Source organism: Gekko japonicus, unplaced genomic scaffold, assembly GCF_001447785.1.
Source record: "Gekko japonicus isolate JY-2015 unplaced genomic scaffold, Gekko_japonicus_V1.1 scaffold1225, whole genome shotgun sequence".
NCBI classification, from domain to species: domain Eukaryota; kingdom Metazoa; phylum Chordata; class Lepidosauria; order Squamata; family Gekkonidae; genus Gekko; species Gekko japonicus.
The window spans coordinates 270461-288084 of record NW_015170312.1 but is presented as its reverse complement, the minus strand read 5'-3'; positions in this window follow the sequence as shown (position 1 = coordinate 288084).

Genomic DNA, 17624 nt, shown 5'->3' with positions numbered 1-17624 from the left:
CTCCTCTTTCTGAGGGGCAGTTTATAGCTAGAAAATCATAAACACCCTTCCTAAAATATAAGCTCAAATATCAATATTGATTAAAAATGATTCTATCAAAGATAAAGTTTTATTGTTTTATTGTATTTTAGATTCCGGCTTTGCCGCTTGTGAACCGCCCTGAGCCTTTGGGAGGGCGGTATAGAAATCTAATAAATAAATAAATTAAATAAATAAAAGTTACCATGTAAACTTATAATTGTACTCCTGGTATTAGTGATGGGCCATAGGTATAGCCATATCACCTCCACAACTTATTCTGAATTAAAAAATGAAATGAAATTGTAAAATTTTTTATAGGAAGTCAAATTGTATAATGAATTTAACCCAAATAAAAATAAAAATTATTGAATTGGGCAACAAACCTGGTAACAGCGATTTCACAGGAGATAAGGAGATAAGGGAGATAAGGAGAAGCATGGGGGGGGGGGAACAGGTCAGCATACAGAATAGACAAAAAACAATTACAGATGTTCACAAACAGCAAGTCCAGTCCACTTCCTCATTCAATCCAAAAGGCGCCTTATCTCCCTCTCCTTTGTACCCCCTCCCATCTGGTACTTTTCCTGGCTAGGATGTACTCCCTCCCATCTGGTACTTTTCCTCTCCCTCAAACCCCTTCCCCTCCAGCCCCCAGAATATACCCTATGTTTTTGCCATTGACTTCAATGGACCGTAGGATATAATGGGGCTGAATTGCCGCCGAAATTCAGCGGCAATTCAGAGGCAAGCCGATTCAGATCAGAGAATCTGAATCAGCCTACAGCAGCCCGAATGGGCCATTTTGGGGGGTGCATTCGGTTCAGATGAACCGAATGCACATCCCGCCATACTCTGTTCATGAACCACAGACTATCACAAATTTTTAGCCACCTCATGAACCAGTTTAGTTCATGAGAAGGTGGAATGCCCTCTCCCAGTGTGCTAATAACACTAACCTTGCAGGGCATCTTTGGCTGACTCTCTTCTACGTGCCCTCCACGTTTGGTGAGTACTGGATTTACGGGGTCCAAGTTACAGCCCCTCAAAGAAGGTACCCCCAAGAAAATGCTTTCTGGGGAAATGACCACCTGTCATTTCCTTTCCTCAGGGCACCTTCTTCAGGAGGCCATAAATACTGGAGTGGGTTGCCATTTCCTTCTCCAGGTGGATCACGCTTGGTCTGAGTTCTCTGCTGTGGCCTGTCCGTCTTGGGTGGCCCTTCACGGCATAGCCCACAGCTTCATTGAACTACGCAAGCCCCCTCGCCACGACAAGGCAGTGATCCATAAATATTTGTACATATATATACATATATATATATATATAGTTTAGCTTAGCCCTTTTGGTTCACAGTCCTATCTTGGGTTTAGTTCCCCCCCCCCTTTTTCCAGTTTTTTTTTAGCTAATAATCCTCTCCACATCCTAGGGAGATGCATTATTTAGGAACAATGGGACTACCAAGGACCTATTGCCTCACATTGGTCTAATCCCAACAACTGTTCATCTTCACATTCCCTCGGATATTTTCCCTCATTAAGCAACACTTAACACTATTCACCAAATCTGGTAGCTTTTCCAATCCAGTACTTAGAGGGTAATCAAGCACAATTAGCACCTATATTTCACCTCAGGAAATCCCATCAAGCTTCTCCCAAATTATTGTTTACCTCCGAAAAACCCATCCAGTCATTGTTTTGGGGGCAAATACATCAGCCTGCCCGGTTAGCATTTTGCTCTACATCTGGAGTACCCAGCTGCCAGTTAGTGTGTGTGTGGTCTGGGACCCGTACATACACTCCCACTTGCATGTGGGCCTGGTCGTTGCGCTGCTGCCTCCACAAAACTCCTTCTTCAAGACAGGTAATTGTACAGCCTTCCCCTAAATTGCTTTCTCCCTCTCCTTCACAATTTCCTCGTAGTTAGCTTTATATGTGTTTTAAGTATTTTTTTTTTGTATGTGTGTTGTTCATTTCTATTTCTTTTTAATACAAACCTTACTGGTGGAACATCTGCCTGGTTTATTTCAAGAGTTCTCTTGAGGGGAAAATCACCATAAACATTGATAGAGACTCCCAGTTACCCCCCTCTCACTCTGTCGCCTTAAAGCTAATTCCCCCAACTAATTAGGAGACTGCCTGTCTGAGTGATATTCTGAAGCTGCCATTTACTCCAGGGGAACTAATCTCTGCAGTCTGGAGATAGGTTGTAATTCCAGGAGAACTCTGGGCCCCACCTGGAGGTTGGTAGCCCTAACTGCTTCACTGTACACAGTTCCTTCCACGGCTTTTCCTTTTGGATAGGGTTGCATGATACAGGCTGCAAACTGAAACCCACACACACAAGTCAGACAACAATAACAGTTTGTCGCTGATTCTGCCATGCAAAGGACGGAGCAGAGGGAGCCTCCTATGCTCACTGCACAAATAACTTGTGATGTGCCCTGCCTGGCACAGCAAATGCAGATATAGGTGGAGTTATAATTCGCCCAGAGGCTGTGTGTTATGCAGACTGACCTGATCTATTACACAAAGAGTTTACAGACCCACAAGGATTGTTCAGAATAAACCTTTCTCTGCATTTGGCAGGGTAATGGAAAACACATTAGGCTATTTGACATAGGAAATGAGGAATTACAGGCAATTTATAGTCAAAGCAAGCAGGACTGACACATGCTTGCTTTATGTTGGAATACAGCATATAGGGGGAACACACAACTAATTGCATAACTAGATTGATAGTGATCTATGTACTGCATCTCTATTGTATTTAGCTTGTGGCAGTAAAGCCATTGATTCTCAACTGCCTAAATTAGGGTGATGGCACAGAATGTTCACAAACAATCTAACTGTGTAGAGAACAAAGCTGTGAAATGTTTGTAGAGCAAAGTATCTGATAAAAGAAGTCATTTTAGCTAAATTAACACCTCACACGGGCCTAGGGTTGCTAACCTCCATGTGGGGCCTGGAGGTCTCCCAGAATTTCATCTGATCTCTAGAGATCGGTTCCCTCGGAGAAAATAGCTGCTTTGGAGGGTGGACTCTACAGCCTTATACCCCAATGAGGCCGCTCCCCTTCCCAAACTCCACCCTCCTTAGGTTCCACCTGCTAATTCTCCAGCAATTTCCCAAGCCAGAATTGGCAACCCTGGGGTTGCAGGGACAAATGTCACTGGGGAACAAGCTGAATCCTGGGATGGGGGAATCCCTAAAGTTGAGGGAGCAGAAAAAGATCACGTAAGTTGCAAAGTAAGAGTGAGAAACAGGAGTTAGACAAGGAAAGTGGCGGAAGACAGGAAAATGTGACAATGAGGAACTAAAGGAAATGGGGGTGGCACTGTAGGAAAGAACATGCTGGACTCTTAGTTGGACTTAGATGGTCTGATTTGGCAAGGCTCTTCTTACACTCTCCAGAGAGACTGCCTGTCTGGCGCTTTCTGTATCTGGTTCCCCTGGATGCTGCTTTATGTGATTAGATAGCCTACCTAGAAATCCTCTGCTTGGCTCAGGGTCTTTCTAATACTTGTTATTCTGATCAGGCTGCTTACCCAATTCCAGACCTACCCTGTACTCCACCAGACTATGGTTTCTCTTCTGCTAGAACTGATACTTCAGCTTTTATGACTTCAGTGTTGATGGTCCAATGCTGAGGCTTAACTGTTTTCATGGTGACACACATCTGTTAAGCAGGAAGAGTGGGAAAGAAGAAGAAGAGGAGGAGGAGGAGGAGATTGGATTTATACCCTGCCCTTCACTACCCAAAGGAGTCTCAGAGTGGCTTACAAACTCCTTTCCCTTCCCCTCCCCACAACAGACACCCTGTAGGTGGGGCTGAGAGAGCTCTGACAGAAACTGCTCTTTTTCAAGAACAGCTGTGCCAGAACTATGGCTTGCCCAAGGTCATCCAGCAGCTGCAAGTAGCTGATGCTCTTTTCCATCTGCAAATTCATTAAATGTGCAACTAAGATATTGAGACTTGAGGAGATACTAGGAGGCTGATGTTTATTTTCTCCAAGTACCAGCTTGAGGGGTGGGGGTGGGATTGTAAAAAAAACCCTTGTGATTATTTGATTTATAAGTTTAGAAGAAAAAATATTCTGATGCCTGTAGTGAGCTTTGTAGCAAGGATGAGCTATGAAAGAGGATGAAAGCATGTTGGGGTTTTGGAGATCTAATAACACATCTGGATAGCAGCTCCCTGCCCTCTTATTTGGGCAGTGCTAGAATCTGAAGATTAATCAGTTTGGTAGTTGGTCTGAAACACATTTCTGCCTCCTTCTCCGCTAATTAGGGTGAAATTCCTAGACAGTATTCCCCCTACATTTGATCCAGACAGTAGGAAACCAGCTCCTTCCACAGGGAGTGAAACACTCCCTATGGATTGTAGCCCTCATCCAAGGAGACATGAAAGGGCCCCTTTTGGTTATTCCCTGTCCTCCCCTTCCCCCCAGCAATGTTCCTTCTAAGCTGTGGAGTCTTGTGAGCAAATATTCTACTTTGTGAGCTGCTGGCATTAAAGTTGTGAGCGAGTGATTTGGATACTGCATAAATTAGCTATCTCTGGAGCCATCCTTCCTGAGCTAAAACAAAAATCTATGAGCTGGAGGCTAAAAATCTGTGAGCTAGCTCACACTAACTCAGCTTAGAGGGAACACTGCCCCCCAGTTCTTTTGAATCCACCTTTACCATGACGTATTCCTGGTAGCTGATTTTGAGTTGACATTTTCCTCCTGCATAATGTTTCTGCCAGTTTTCTTTGCCCCACCCACTTTCACACACCGCCACCTACTTTTCAGTGACTGGGCTGTTGTCATCATCAAAAACTCCCCCTCCCCCTCGGAAGAGGAGTGGTTTCAGTGTTTTAATGGACCTAAAATACTGATATGTTGTTTTAGTGTTGCAATGATTGTTTAAGCAGGTTCTCTGATCCTCCAGTTTTCATTTAAAAATAAAAAGTAAGTATCTAGCCATTTCCCTTTTTGAGATATAATGGAAAGGGCATATCTCCTCAAGGGACTTACATTCTTTTTCAAGTGAAAGCTGGGTGTTGTGTAGTGGGTTCAGAGCATCGAATGATCAGGAAACAGAGTGATATTCAGCACATGTTTACTAGTACACAACGTAACAACCAAATACTGGCCGGTTGGCCAACTATATACAGTCCCCTTGGCCCACCCACAGGTCCTATTGGAAGGTTTAAACTTCCCACCAAAGTTCTGATTGGTGACCACTAGAGGTTTCAGGATCCTAGTCCCTATTGTCTCCGGGAACCAAGTTCAGGTATTTGTCGCTGGCGCCTGGTGGCGGTCAGCGGACATAACACTGGGAATTCAAAAAACCTGCTTAAACTATTGTTACAACACTACATCAACACATCAATATTTTAGGGGCATTATTAAAAGGGGGGGTGCTGTGATGCCACTGATAACAAAAGCACCCACCCTCAAAAATCCTGAATATTTAAGGCACATGAAGTAAATAAACTGACTCCACAACTGTGAAAATGCACAGGGAGGGCAGATGTGCAGAGCAGCTGTGCTCAAGCTAATCCTGATGCTTGTGGATCAACTGCCAAGAAAATCAGGAGTAAGACAACAGTGCGGAAAAAAGGTCTAGGTAGCCTAGGATGAAGATGAGTAGCCATGTTAGTCTCTCTGTAGCAGTAGAAAAGAGTAAGAGTCCAGTAGCACCTTAAAGACTAACATTTGTGGTAGGGTATGAGCTTTCGTGTAACTGAATCTCCTGTACTTTAACAGGCCCCTCACTGAGTATCTTTGGGAAAGTGTTGCATTGAACACTGAAATGCACACACACAACCTTTATTTACCTTGCTTTTCTCCCCAATGGGAGTCCAAAGCAGCTTACAACATGATTCTCCTGTCCTCTATTTTATTCACACAACAACCTGTCTGAGAGTGTCTGACTGGCCCCAGGACACCCAGCAGGCTTCCGTGGCAGACTAAGGATTTGCAGCTGAGTTTCCCAGATCATGGTCCAATACCCTGTGATGTGCTGTGGACTATGGATAAAGACAGCATCATAATGGTCATAATCCCATGCTATGTGTGTATCCAAAATCCATTTTTCTCCTGATGTTTGTTGTCAAGTATTGACTCAATGCCGTTGTAAGTAAGTGATTCAGCTTTATTATCAACAGGAACATCAGAAGAACACACAACAACAAACAGTGGAGCATAGCTCCCTTTTAAACTATCCCAAGCTGATGTAGCCACGCCCTAGAATAGTTAAGACCAATAGCATTGTTACAATAATGTCCAATCAGATTTGTTCACTCCAGCACAGTTCTCTTGCATCTGATTGGTTACACTTAAGCATTAGCCAATAGGATTGTTCCAGCTTAGAATCCTGGCTAAGATCTCAAGCTTAACATTACATTTAATATAGTGAATACATAACATTTGTGCTAGTTTTTCGCCTCTCGTTCCCCACTGACAGACATATAAATGAAAAGCAGAGTGGAAGGTTTATACGTACAAGACTTCAGTTCACAAAAACTGACTGCAGAAGCTGGGCAGTCTTTTTGTATTATTGCAGATATGATGTTCAGATTTAGGTTTTTAGGACTTTACATCTGGAGCAGTTCTGATTTTAATTAATAAATAATGGAGATCAAAGAACTTCAAGGATTTCCACAAGAAGACATTATAAGAAGTGATTTCAATACTTCACTTCTATTGTACCAGTAGCTTTTGATAAATCTCAGCACCTGTTTTTGCTACCAACACTATATGCTCCAACTGAAACTGCAACATTATACTTGATTTCAGGACTATACATTCTGCAATCTAGGGGCACCTCTGCCACCATGCCTTCAGACATCATGCTCTTCCCCTCTCCTTTATTTATTGAAATCTAGTACAGTTAATAGTTCTGAGAACACAGTTAAGAGTTCTGAGAATTTGTTCACTGTTTTATACATTTTTGTTGATGCTAATAAAAAGGCATTTTATTGCTATTGATTTGGGATTTTTGTTTCCTTTGGACCAACAGTTACCTACAACCTTTGTCCCTGGTGTCAGCATAAAAGAATATTTGTTTCTTTCTTCTGGAATGAAGATTAGATTTGAAGGAGCTGAACTATCAAAAAATGTTAGATCAAAAGTAAGATCAAAGGAAGCCAAAAATGTAATATAGTGAATTGATTTTGGCAAGAACACATTGCACTAAAGATGTAATGCAAAGATGTTACTTGGTTCCACTGAAATCTCGCCAGCCACCCAGATGTCTTCACAAGCTCAAAGTGCATTAAAAATGAAAGAAGGAAGGGAGGCAGATAGGCCAAGTTCACACTTACAGTGCCTTCACTTTCACAGACACACAGTTCCCTTGATCTCCTGCAATGCTCACAGTACCAGAGTTCAAGTCCGGAAGGAGGAGGAATACAAAAGGATGGTTCACCTGCTGCCTGGCATGGCTGCTTTTAGGTATCAGGCTAAAATGATCCCTTTTCACCTCACCTTTAACCTGAAGGGTTTTATTGAGGTAATATTTATCTTATTATATTGTATTTTATGTTTTACGATTCTGAACCACTTCATAAACCTGTAAAGAGTTATGGTGTAGGGTATATGTATATGTATATATAACAAACAGGAACGTGCCCTAATTCCTGTGCTGTTTGTTGGTGTAGAACATCAGCACTTCCCAGGAGGAACTCAACTAAGAATAGTTTCATTGTATCTTCCTCTATAATAAGACAACCACATTGACCTCCTTTGTCCACCCATGGCATCCTGCAGTTAAAGAACCTAGAGACTCTGAGTGGCACTGAATTCTCGGTGGGGGGCACATGGGAAAGTGGGGGGCGTGTTGGGGGCACATGGGGAAGTGACGTAGGCATATGGGGAGTTATGCAGGGGGAGGTGAGAGGGAAGAGGCAGAGAAACAAGGGAATGGGGAGCTTCTTCCTGGAGCTGACAGATCTTCCGTCCCTCCTTTCTTCCAGGCCTCCACCACCACTCCTCCCCTGCATGCCATGGTTGAAGCCCACCTCCACCTGGTGCTTTCAGCCCCAGAATGCCAGGCATGGCTGCTGGGGTGCATGACAAGAGCTAAAAATGGCCCACCCTGGCACCTCGCTGTGGGTAAGGAGCTCGCTACTGGCACAGTCACAGTGAGGCGCCAGGGTGGGCCATTCTCCCTCAACTCTGGCCACGTGTGCCCCAGCAGGCATGCCAGGCTGAGGACTCCTGGGCCAATCTGGTTCTGCAGCCTTTGGGGAGAGGGAGAAGGAGAACCCGGTGAGGCTGCCCCTCAGCCACTGCAGGAAGCAGCTTCCTGCTTCCAGCTGCAGCCAAACAGGAGGGGAGGGGCACCCGGCAAGGCCACCCCTCTCCCTCTCCCTCTGGCTCAGCTGCAGCAGGAAACAGCAGGAAGAGCCAGCAAGGGGTAAGGAGCACGACGTGTGTGTGGGTGTCTGGCATCCTCCCGGGGTGGGGCTTATCTATGGGAGGCATCACCCCAAAGCTCCCCCCCCCCATGGCTATGGCTCCGCCACACTCAAATACTGCTTTGGTTAGTACTAAAATAGTCAATCAGAAGAATGGGAAGCTTCCATGCAAACATGCCCTAATAGCAAAGGTTTTCAGCAAGATTAAATAAGGTGACAGTATGAATCACATCTGACAAAGGGAGCTCTGAGTCTTCTGAAAGCTTTTGCCCCCAAAATCTTGTTGGTCTCTAAGGTGTTACTGGACTCAAATCTGGCTCTTCTACTGCAGACCAACATGGCTACCCTCTTGAAAATATCAGCTATCATTCAGCAAACAGAATCTTGTACTTCTTCTGCAGCTACCCAGTGCTTAGGATTTTGCAGAGGTGCTTTCTGCTTATTTTGCTCTTCGCTGTATCACAATTGACTGGGTCTCATAGTTTGATAGGCTTCCCTCCTACGCCTTGCAGTGCTTGTGGGATAGCCTCTTGTCCTGGGTTTCTGTGCAGATACAGAACCATTAGCACATTTTAGTGAGCCAATTAAAACGATAACAGGAGCACAAGAGTTTCCGCTGAGCACTGAAACCCTCTCAACAAAAAAAGCTTCTGCCCCATTAGCTGATGCTCTTTTCCTTCTGCGAGTTCATTAAATGTGCAACTAAGACGTTGAGACTTGAGGAGGAGATACTAGGAGGCTGATGTTTATTTTCTCCAAGTACCAGCTTGAGGGGTGGGGGTGGGATTGTAAAAAAAACCCTTGTGATTATTTGATTTATAAGTTTAGAAGAAAAAATATTCTGATGCCTGTAGTGAGCTTTGTAGCAAGGATGAGCTATGAAAGAGGATGAAAGCATGTTGGGGTTTTGGAGATCTAATAACACATCTGGATAGCAGCTCCCTGCCCTCTTATTTGGGCAGTGCTAGAATCTGAAGATTAATCAGTTTGGTAGTTGGTCTGAAACACATTTCTGCCTCCTTCTCCGCTAATTAGGGTGAAATTCCTAGACAGTATTCCCCCTACATTTGATCCAGACAGTAGGATACCAGCTCACAGGGCCGGCTCACCCGCTAGGTGAACTAGGCATTTGCCTAGAGTGCAGGCCAGCCCTTAGAGCGCCAAAGTGGACCCGCCCCCTGCCAAAGCCCCCCGCCCTTGCCAAAAGTCCTGCATCTCCCTGACTGCCGCTGCCACAGCCTCTTTCTCCCCGAGTCCAGCGCCACCATAGGAGGGGCCCTCTGAGCATGGCCAGAGCACTGGGAGGGAACAGGAGCCAGGAGACCCCCGTCCCTCCCCCCCTCCCCGGCGGTGGTGGCTGCAGTAGCCTGAGTCCCGTGTTGGGGGCACCTTCCAGGGTCCCCTGCTGCCGCTGCCAGCTGGAATCTGGGTGGCCCGCCAGACTGACCCCTCGGCTGCAGCTGCTGCCAGCCCTTGAGGGCTTGGAAGGGTGGCCGTTGGCAAAGCACCCGGCCCATGGGGGGCGGGTAGGCCAGGCAGGCAAGAGCCCTTCCCTCGGGGCTTGCGCTGCCAACGCCCGGGGCAGGTAGCGCAGGAGCAGTGTCTGGAGCGCCTGGGCCGCAGGAAAGGCAGGCAGCTGGAGCGCAGCAGGGCTGGGCAGGCGGGAGGGTCTTGGCAGGAGCACCGCTCAGCTACGGCACCCTGGGAGGGAGCAGGCGCCAAGAGGCAGCGGGAGGTGGCAGGACTCTGGGGCTGCCCTAGGAGAGGTGCCTGGGCCGGCCCTGCTTCCACTGTAATTCACCTCCCTTTGCGGCCAGCAAGCCTGGCTCAGGAAGGAGCAAGTAGATCCACCCCCCTCCCCCCCGGAGCTGCCCGGCTTCGCTGTATCCACACCGGGGCAACAGCGGCTGCCGCTGCCCCGGGGGGCTCCTGTCCCTGTCGACAGGGCGGGGGTGTTCCTCCACCTTGAGTGCGCCGCCAGAAGGCGGGGGGATTGGCGGGACTCTGGCGCCTCTGAGCCCGGCTGCGCACCCGGGGTGGGCCGTTTGCCCCGAAAGACTGGCAGGTGGCTGCATGCGGGTTCGGCCGCCCTGTCAGTCCCACCCCGGGAAAGAAAAGGTGCTCAGCACCCACGCAGAGGCACACTCTGAACCCCATGGCCTGCCTTCCCGGCAGCAGGGCCCTGGCCGCCCTTTGCCTGCTCAGTGGGAGGCAGTCTGCACATGCTCGGAAGCACTTCAGCACAGCTCCTTAGATGTCCCTTGACCGAAAACAGGCAGAATGGCTCTGGCTCTCCCACATCTCCCTTCTAGGAGGGTCCTGGCCTTGCAACCCCCCTCCCAATTTATTTTTTACGTACACCTGGCACCATCCTGAGCTTGCTGAGATCACGCGCCACTTCCAGCCCAGGGTCTTTTGGAGCCAGGCCAGAAAATGTGCTCGGGGGGGGGAGCTATGTCAAATTGTGAGGGATTTTTCCCAAGTTGAGATCACAATCTGCCATGCTATCAAAAGTGGGGTTGGTTGCTCCTGCCCTTCCCTTTTTCCTCCCAGGTGGAGCAAGAATGCTGCTGTTTCCCCAGGGATTAGAGCCTCTTCACCAGGTGTATTTCTGCCTGCTCTGGACCCACTGGATCCCTGGCAGAATGACTGTTGGCAACCTTATTTGCTTGCTTTTGGTGGTGGTGCGTCTTCAGCAAGAAGAGGGTTCGCTTTCTCTGTTTAGGTGTTTGTACCTCACTGCTTTCTCCAAAGCAGTTTAGGATACCGTTTTCCTCTCCTCAGTTTTATCCTCACAACAGCCCTGCAAGGTGGATAAGGCTGAGTGTGTGAGAACATGACTGGCACATGGTCACCTGGAGGTTGGCAACCCTGTGATTGGTGGGCGCAGGGGAGGGGGGGCGCCAGAAGGTGGCCTTGCCTAGAGTACAAAAAACCCTGGAGCCGGCCCTGTACTGCACAGTTATTGTGAGAACAAAAACATAGATGGGGAGCAATGTTCCCTCTAAGCTCCACAGTGTTATGAGCAAAATTTCTACGTCATAAGTGAAAAAAGCAAGAAAGTTGTGAGCAAGTCTACATTTGACTATTGCATAAATTAATATTTACCTTTTACCCATAACCTTGTAAAAATCTCAGAATGAATTCTTTTAAACTATATTTTAAGAATAATTTAAACATTATTAGAGAAAACAGAATAAAGTCAAATTTCATTACAGAAAATGTTCTCTGTATGGGAGTAGACCAGGCATCCAGAGAACAGGTCTACCCACCCTTTTCAACTATACTGGTAGACCTGGCCTCCGGAGAACAGGTCTCCCTGCCCCAGTCCACTATATTGGTAGACCTGGCCTCAGAAGTCACCCTGCGCTGAGCCTTAGAAAACATACCAGCTCTTTGGGGGGGGGGGGGAGAGAGGGCCTCTTGTTGTTCATTTTGAAAGATGGGAATTCAAAAAACCTGCTTAGACTATTGTTACAACACTACATCAACACATCAATATTTTAGGGCCATTATTAAAAAGGAGGGTGCTGTGATGTCACCGATAACAAAAGCACCCACCCTCAAAAATCCTGAATATTTAAGGCACATGAAGAAAATAAACTGACTCCACAACTGTGAAAATGCACAGGAAGGGCAGATGTGCAGAGCAACTGTGCTCAAGCTGATCCCGATGCTTGTGGATCAACTGCCAAGAAAATCAGGAGTAAGACGACAATGCGGAAAAAAGATTTAGGTAAATTTAGATGAAGATGGGTAGCCATGTTAGTCTGTCTGTAGCAGTAGAAAAGAGTAAGAGTCCAGTAGCACCTCAAAGACTAACAACATTTGTGCTAGGGTATGAGCTTTCGTGAGTCTGAAGAATCTGAATAAGTGAGCAGTGACTCACAAAAGCTCATACCCTACCACAAATTTTGTTAGTCTTTAAGGTGCTACTAGACTCTTACTCTTTTCTAGGTTAATTTAGGTCAGTGTTTGTCTTCCAGCTCCTACCTAACAAACTTAGTTCTTGGCATTAATCAAAGAACCCAGAAGCTTGCTTATATATAAAAAAATCAAACGTTTCAAATAACAGAGCACAGTGCAGTAAGTCACAATACAGCACTTTTCTTGTATGCTTCCATTGGGGAGGATCCCTCTTCTACACATCCCACTTTATGAATGCCTATATGAATATACGCATAATTGAGGGGGGGCACAGGAAACACCCCCCCAAAAAAAACACCAACCAGGGACTAGTTTGGTGCAGGACTAGCTCAGGTAACTCTTTGCGTTGGATGGTGCAGCATGGCTGTCAGGCACATATTTGCTGACTCGCTGTCTCGCCTTTCATTGACACTGGATGCTGTCCTGTTCACAAGGAAACAGCTTCAATAAGTGTTTTAACTGACCTAAAATATTGATATGTTGATTTAGTATTGTAATGATAGTTTAAGCAGGTTCTCTGTTTGGAGGATTTCCAAACTTCCCTGAATGTTTCTAAATAGTAGAGGTAATTACATTCAGATTAGATACCTTTCTGAGACTAATGGCTCAGGTCACACTTAGGTCAGATTTTGATTAATTATATTCTGAATGCACATTCCTAATGTTCATCTGTGGAGTGTATAGACTAGGGGTGTTGAACTAATTTGTTATGAAGGCTGGATCTGACATGAGACCTTGACAGGCTGGGCCATGTGTGTCATAAAATGTAATGCCAGGTAGCAGAGATATAAACGTTATAAAAGACACAAAGGTTTTTTGAACTTAAATTAAAAACATGCTTAAAACATTAGCACTCTTGTAATTTTTTGTTTATTTAACAGTCTCTGCTAATTGACAATTCTTGCCCTAAATTATTGCATCAAAATGAAAATGTTCAGGTATGTACCTGTAAGCTGCAAACCTGCTTTTGATTTATTGACATTCATCACAGAAATCTCATGCTCAGTGTTCTGAGCCTAGAACTCAGGGGAAAACATGAAATGGCTTGTCAAACACATGTGAAGGCATCATGACACAGAGTGAGGGCTATGTATTTGTCTACAAAAGTATTGTCTTCCCAGAAAAATAACTGCAACTCCTATGAGGCAGTGCAAGAACAGAGAGACAGTCATATATAGTGGTCAGTATCAGCCTGCTATCTGGGAAGTCTAGTTTCAAAACCCCCAGACTACAAAGGAAATGTGCTGGGTGAACACACACTCTCAGTTTAATCCACCTCACTGCCTTGTTGTTAATCCTCATCTAAATAGTTCACTTTGCTCTGAGAACTACACTTTGCTCTGAGATCATGAGGGCATGACTATAGTGATAAAGGGGAGGCAAACCCAATTGTACCCAGGCAAGCCACAACATATTGAGCCCAACAAAACACACACACATACACACAGCATAACAAGCCCAACAACAACAACAACAACAACAACACACACACACTAATTGCAAGGACTCCCTCATTTAACTAACAACTGAAAAGTATTTTGTTTCTGCTCCATGTTCTCCACTACAGACACTGGGCGAGTGTCACACTTTGATATGTGGTTTATTCACTGAAAATCAGAGCATATTCCTATCATTGAGGTTTGGCACAGTTCCCACTGGGCATTTTCGCTCATTAATGGACTGATAGTTTTATGTTTTAATTCTACGGCTGAAGAGCATGTACTTAAGTTCTAATTCCTTCGTGATGCTAGCACAACCAAGAACCAAATCCTTGCAGCATTTGACAGCATGAGAAGATCTGTGCACAAAGAAATGTACTGATAAAATTTATCCCATAGGCAGTGCACAATGTATGTGCAAAAAAGCATTGGGAGGAACCAGTTCAAGGGCTCCTGTCAAGTACCAGTTCAAGGACTCCTTGCACATTTTACTGGAAATTGCTGTGCTAGTCCATGTGATTTATATTTCACTCAAATCAGTTGAATCAAGACAAATAGCTGTATATAAAGTCAGAGATATCTGGGTGACCATTATGGTGAAGGTAGTCAGCTGTGGTTTACAGGTTTTTTAAAAAGTCCCTCAATCTGTGTGGTGGTTTTCCTGATTTTTTAAAAAATATATAAGCTTGCACTTTGAAGAGGGGGAAATTATGTTATCAATTGTTGCTCATTAGAATCTGCTTCACTGACAAAACCTCAATATTTCTTTTCCCATCTACTGAAAGTGCACAGGTTATTTGATCTGTTCAGAAGCGAGAAGATGAATGTTGAGATCTGATGAAGTACAGTTAATTAGAAATCCTAGGGGCAGAGTTTTGCTCTTTAAAAAAAAAGCTCTGACTGTGACCTCTAGTGGACATAATGCAATGAAGCATGAAAGTAACTAGTCTTACAGAATTATTTCCAGAAGGATTTCAACGTTTGATGTGGCAGACAGCAATCTGTTTGATATTGCTCACTGTGGTCTGGATAAATGGGTCGTTCTCAGAATGGGGAACAGGGATGTTTTTGTGTATTGTGAAGTGGCTGAGCTAGCAGTAGGGATCCCTCTGGGTGGAATCTGGGGATCCTCTAGAATTGCAGCTCATTTCCAGACTGCAGAGATCAGTTCCCCTGGAGAGAATAGATGCTTTGGAGGGTGGACTCTGTGGAATTGTACCCCACGGAGGTCCCTGTTCACTCAGGCTCCACCCCCAAATCTCAAGGAGTTTCCCAACCCGGTTCTGGAAATCCTACCCCTCATTTCCCATCGGTGGCCAGGAGGACCTGGCAACCCTAGTTAGCAGAGTCTGCCTTAGTTCATTTTGACAGGAGACAAACAATTTTTTTAGAGGTTGGGATAACTTCACACCTGAACACGAAGCATATTTTCTCCCTTTTTTGTTATACAAGTATATTGAAGCAAAACTTGCAAAACCTTTGACCAGAGATGAAAGTGAGATTATATACATTATAAACCCACATCCATCTTTGAGGCTAAGTCCTACATATGTCAGTCACATCTCTTTTCAAAACAAAAATAAGAACAAACAAAAAAGCACAATCAGTATAAATATCTAGACAGCTGTATAGGAGAACAGCCAAGTAAAATCAATAAATTTAGCTGTTTGCCTTGCACATATCAGGAAATCATCCAAGAAGGTTTGGCATCCGTTCCGAGAAGGCATCTCTTTTTGTAAGACATCAAGCTCAACATCTGGTGGAAAAAAATAACTGAAATGGTTATATCAGGAAAGAATTTATTACATTTTAACTCACCCTTCCTTCAAAGGTTTCCCCAGTTTTATCCTCACAACTACTCAGTGAAGAAATTCAGGTGGGGTAGCCGTGTGGGTCTGAAGCAGCAGAACAAAGTTTGAGTCCTGTGGCACCTTTAAGACCAACAAAGTTTTATTCAAGGTATAGGCTTTCGTGTGCATGCACACTTCTTCTTCTTCTTCAGATACATTGAAACAGAACTCACCAACCATTACATACAGGTACAGGGTGGGGAGAGCGTTGCCAGGAAGGCTAATTAGAGTTAAAATGCATAAGTAACTGAGCAACAAATATATGTAAGATTGGATTAAGGCAACTGGTAAAACCTGTGAATAGCAGCAAATAAAATAAAATAAAATAGCAGCAAATAAAATTGGATTAAGGCAACTGGTAAAACCTGTGAATAGCAGATTAGCATACAGCATAATAAAAGAAGAAGATGGGTAGCTGTGTTAATATGCCTATATCAGTAGAAAAGAGTAAGAGTCCAGTAGCACCTTAAAGACTAACAAAATATGTGGCAGGGTATGAGCTTTCGTGAGTATCTGAGGAAGTGAGCAGTGACTCACAAAAACCCTGCCACATATTTTGTTAGTCTTTAAGCTGCCACAGGACTCTGCTGTTTTCTACAGCAGAATAAAGGAGTTTACAACAGATGTGAGGACTGAATGACATCATAATGTGTAATGAGATAAGAAACCAATATCTCTGTTAAGCCCTGGGGTTCCATTGTCCTGAGTGTTGTAATAACTTGTAACTCAGCAGTCTCTCATTCTAGTCTGTTTCTGAAATTCTTTTGCAATAAAACAGCTACTTTGGGGTCACCCATTGAGTGTCTTGGCGGGCTGAAGTGTTCTCCTACAGGTTTCTCAGTTTTGTGATTCCTGATGTCAGATTTGTGTCCCTTTATCCTTTGGTGTAGGGTTTGACCTTTTTGCCCTATGTAGGGAACTGAAGGGTATTGTTGGCATTTAATGGCATATACAATGTTAGAAGATGAGCAAGTGAATGAGTCTGTGGTGGTGTAGTTAATGTTGTTAGGTCCAGTAATTGTGTTGTCTGGGTGTATGTGGCAGCACAGCTGGCATCTGGGTTTACTGCAAACTTGGGTACCAGTGTCCATGTTTGAATTAGATATTTCGTTATCATGGGTGAGGACTCATTTAAGATTGTGGGGGCTGTCTGAGAGCAAGAAAAGGTTTGCCCTCCAATACTTGTGAAAGAGAACTGTCATTATCCAGTAGAGGTTTTAAGTCACTGATGATGCATTAAACTGTTTTGAGTTGAGAACTGCATGTGACCACTAGTGGTGTTATTATTTTCTTTTGAGGGCCTGTCTTACAACAGGTTTTCTCTGGGTACCATTCTGGCTTTGTTAATCTGCTTCTTGAATTAATTGGGTGGATATTTTAGTTCCAAAAAGGGTTGTTGTAGATCACTCAGGTGAGAATCTCTGTCTGTAGGATTGGAATAGATGCGGCTTTAGTAGAGCCTGGCTGTATACAATAGATTGCTTGGTATGTTTAGAATGGTAGCTGGAGGCATGTAGATATGTTTGTCGGTCAGTAGGTTTCCCGTATAAGGTGGTGTCCATGCATCCATTGAGTATTTTTACAGTGGTGTCCAGAAAATGTATTTCTTGCATAGATTGGCTCATTGTCAGGTTGATGATGGGGTGAAAGTCATTGAATGCCTGGTGGAATATGTCCAGGTCTTTTTACCATATGTCTAGTCAATAAAGATGTAATCAATGTATTGCAGGTATAAGAGGTGTGAATGGTAGGAGTTTAGGAAGCATTGCTCCAAGTTGGCCATATTTCAATCACACTTTTGTACAATAAAATTTGGAACCAGTATATAATGGAAAAAATAACTCACCAACTTATTCAATCAGAACCCTATTCCTCTTTCAAAAGTAAATGTGAAAGTTTTGGACTTTAGTGGTAATTTTCCATTGACCTGAATGCTGAACTTAATAACACTGTGGTCACTGTTCCCAACTGGTGTAACAAC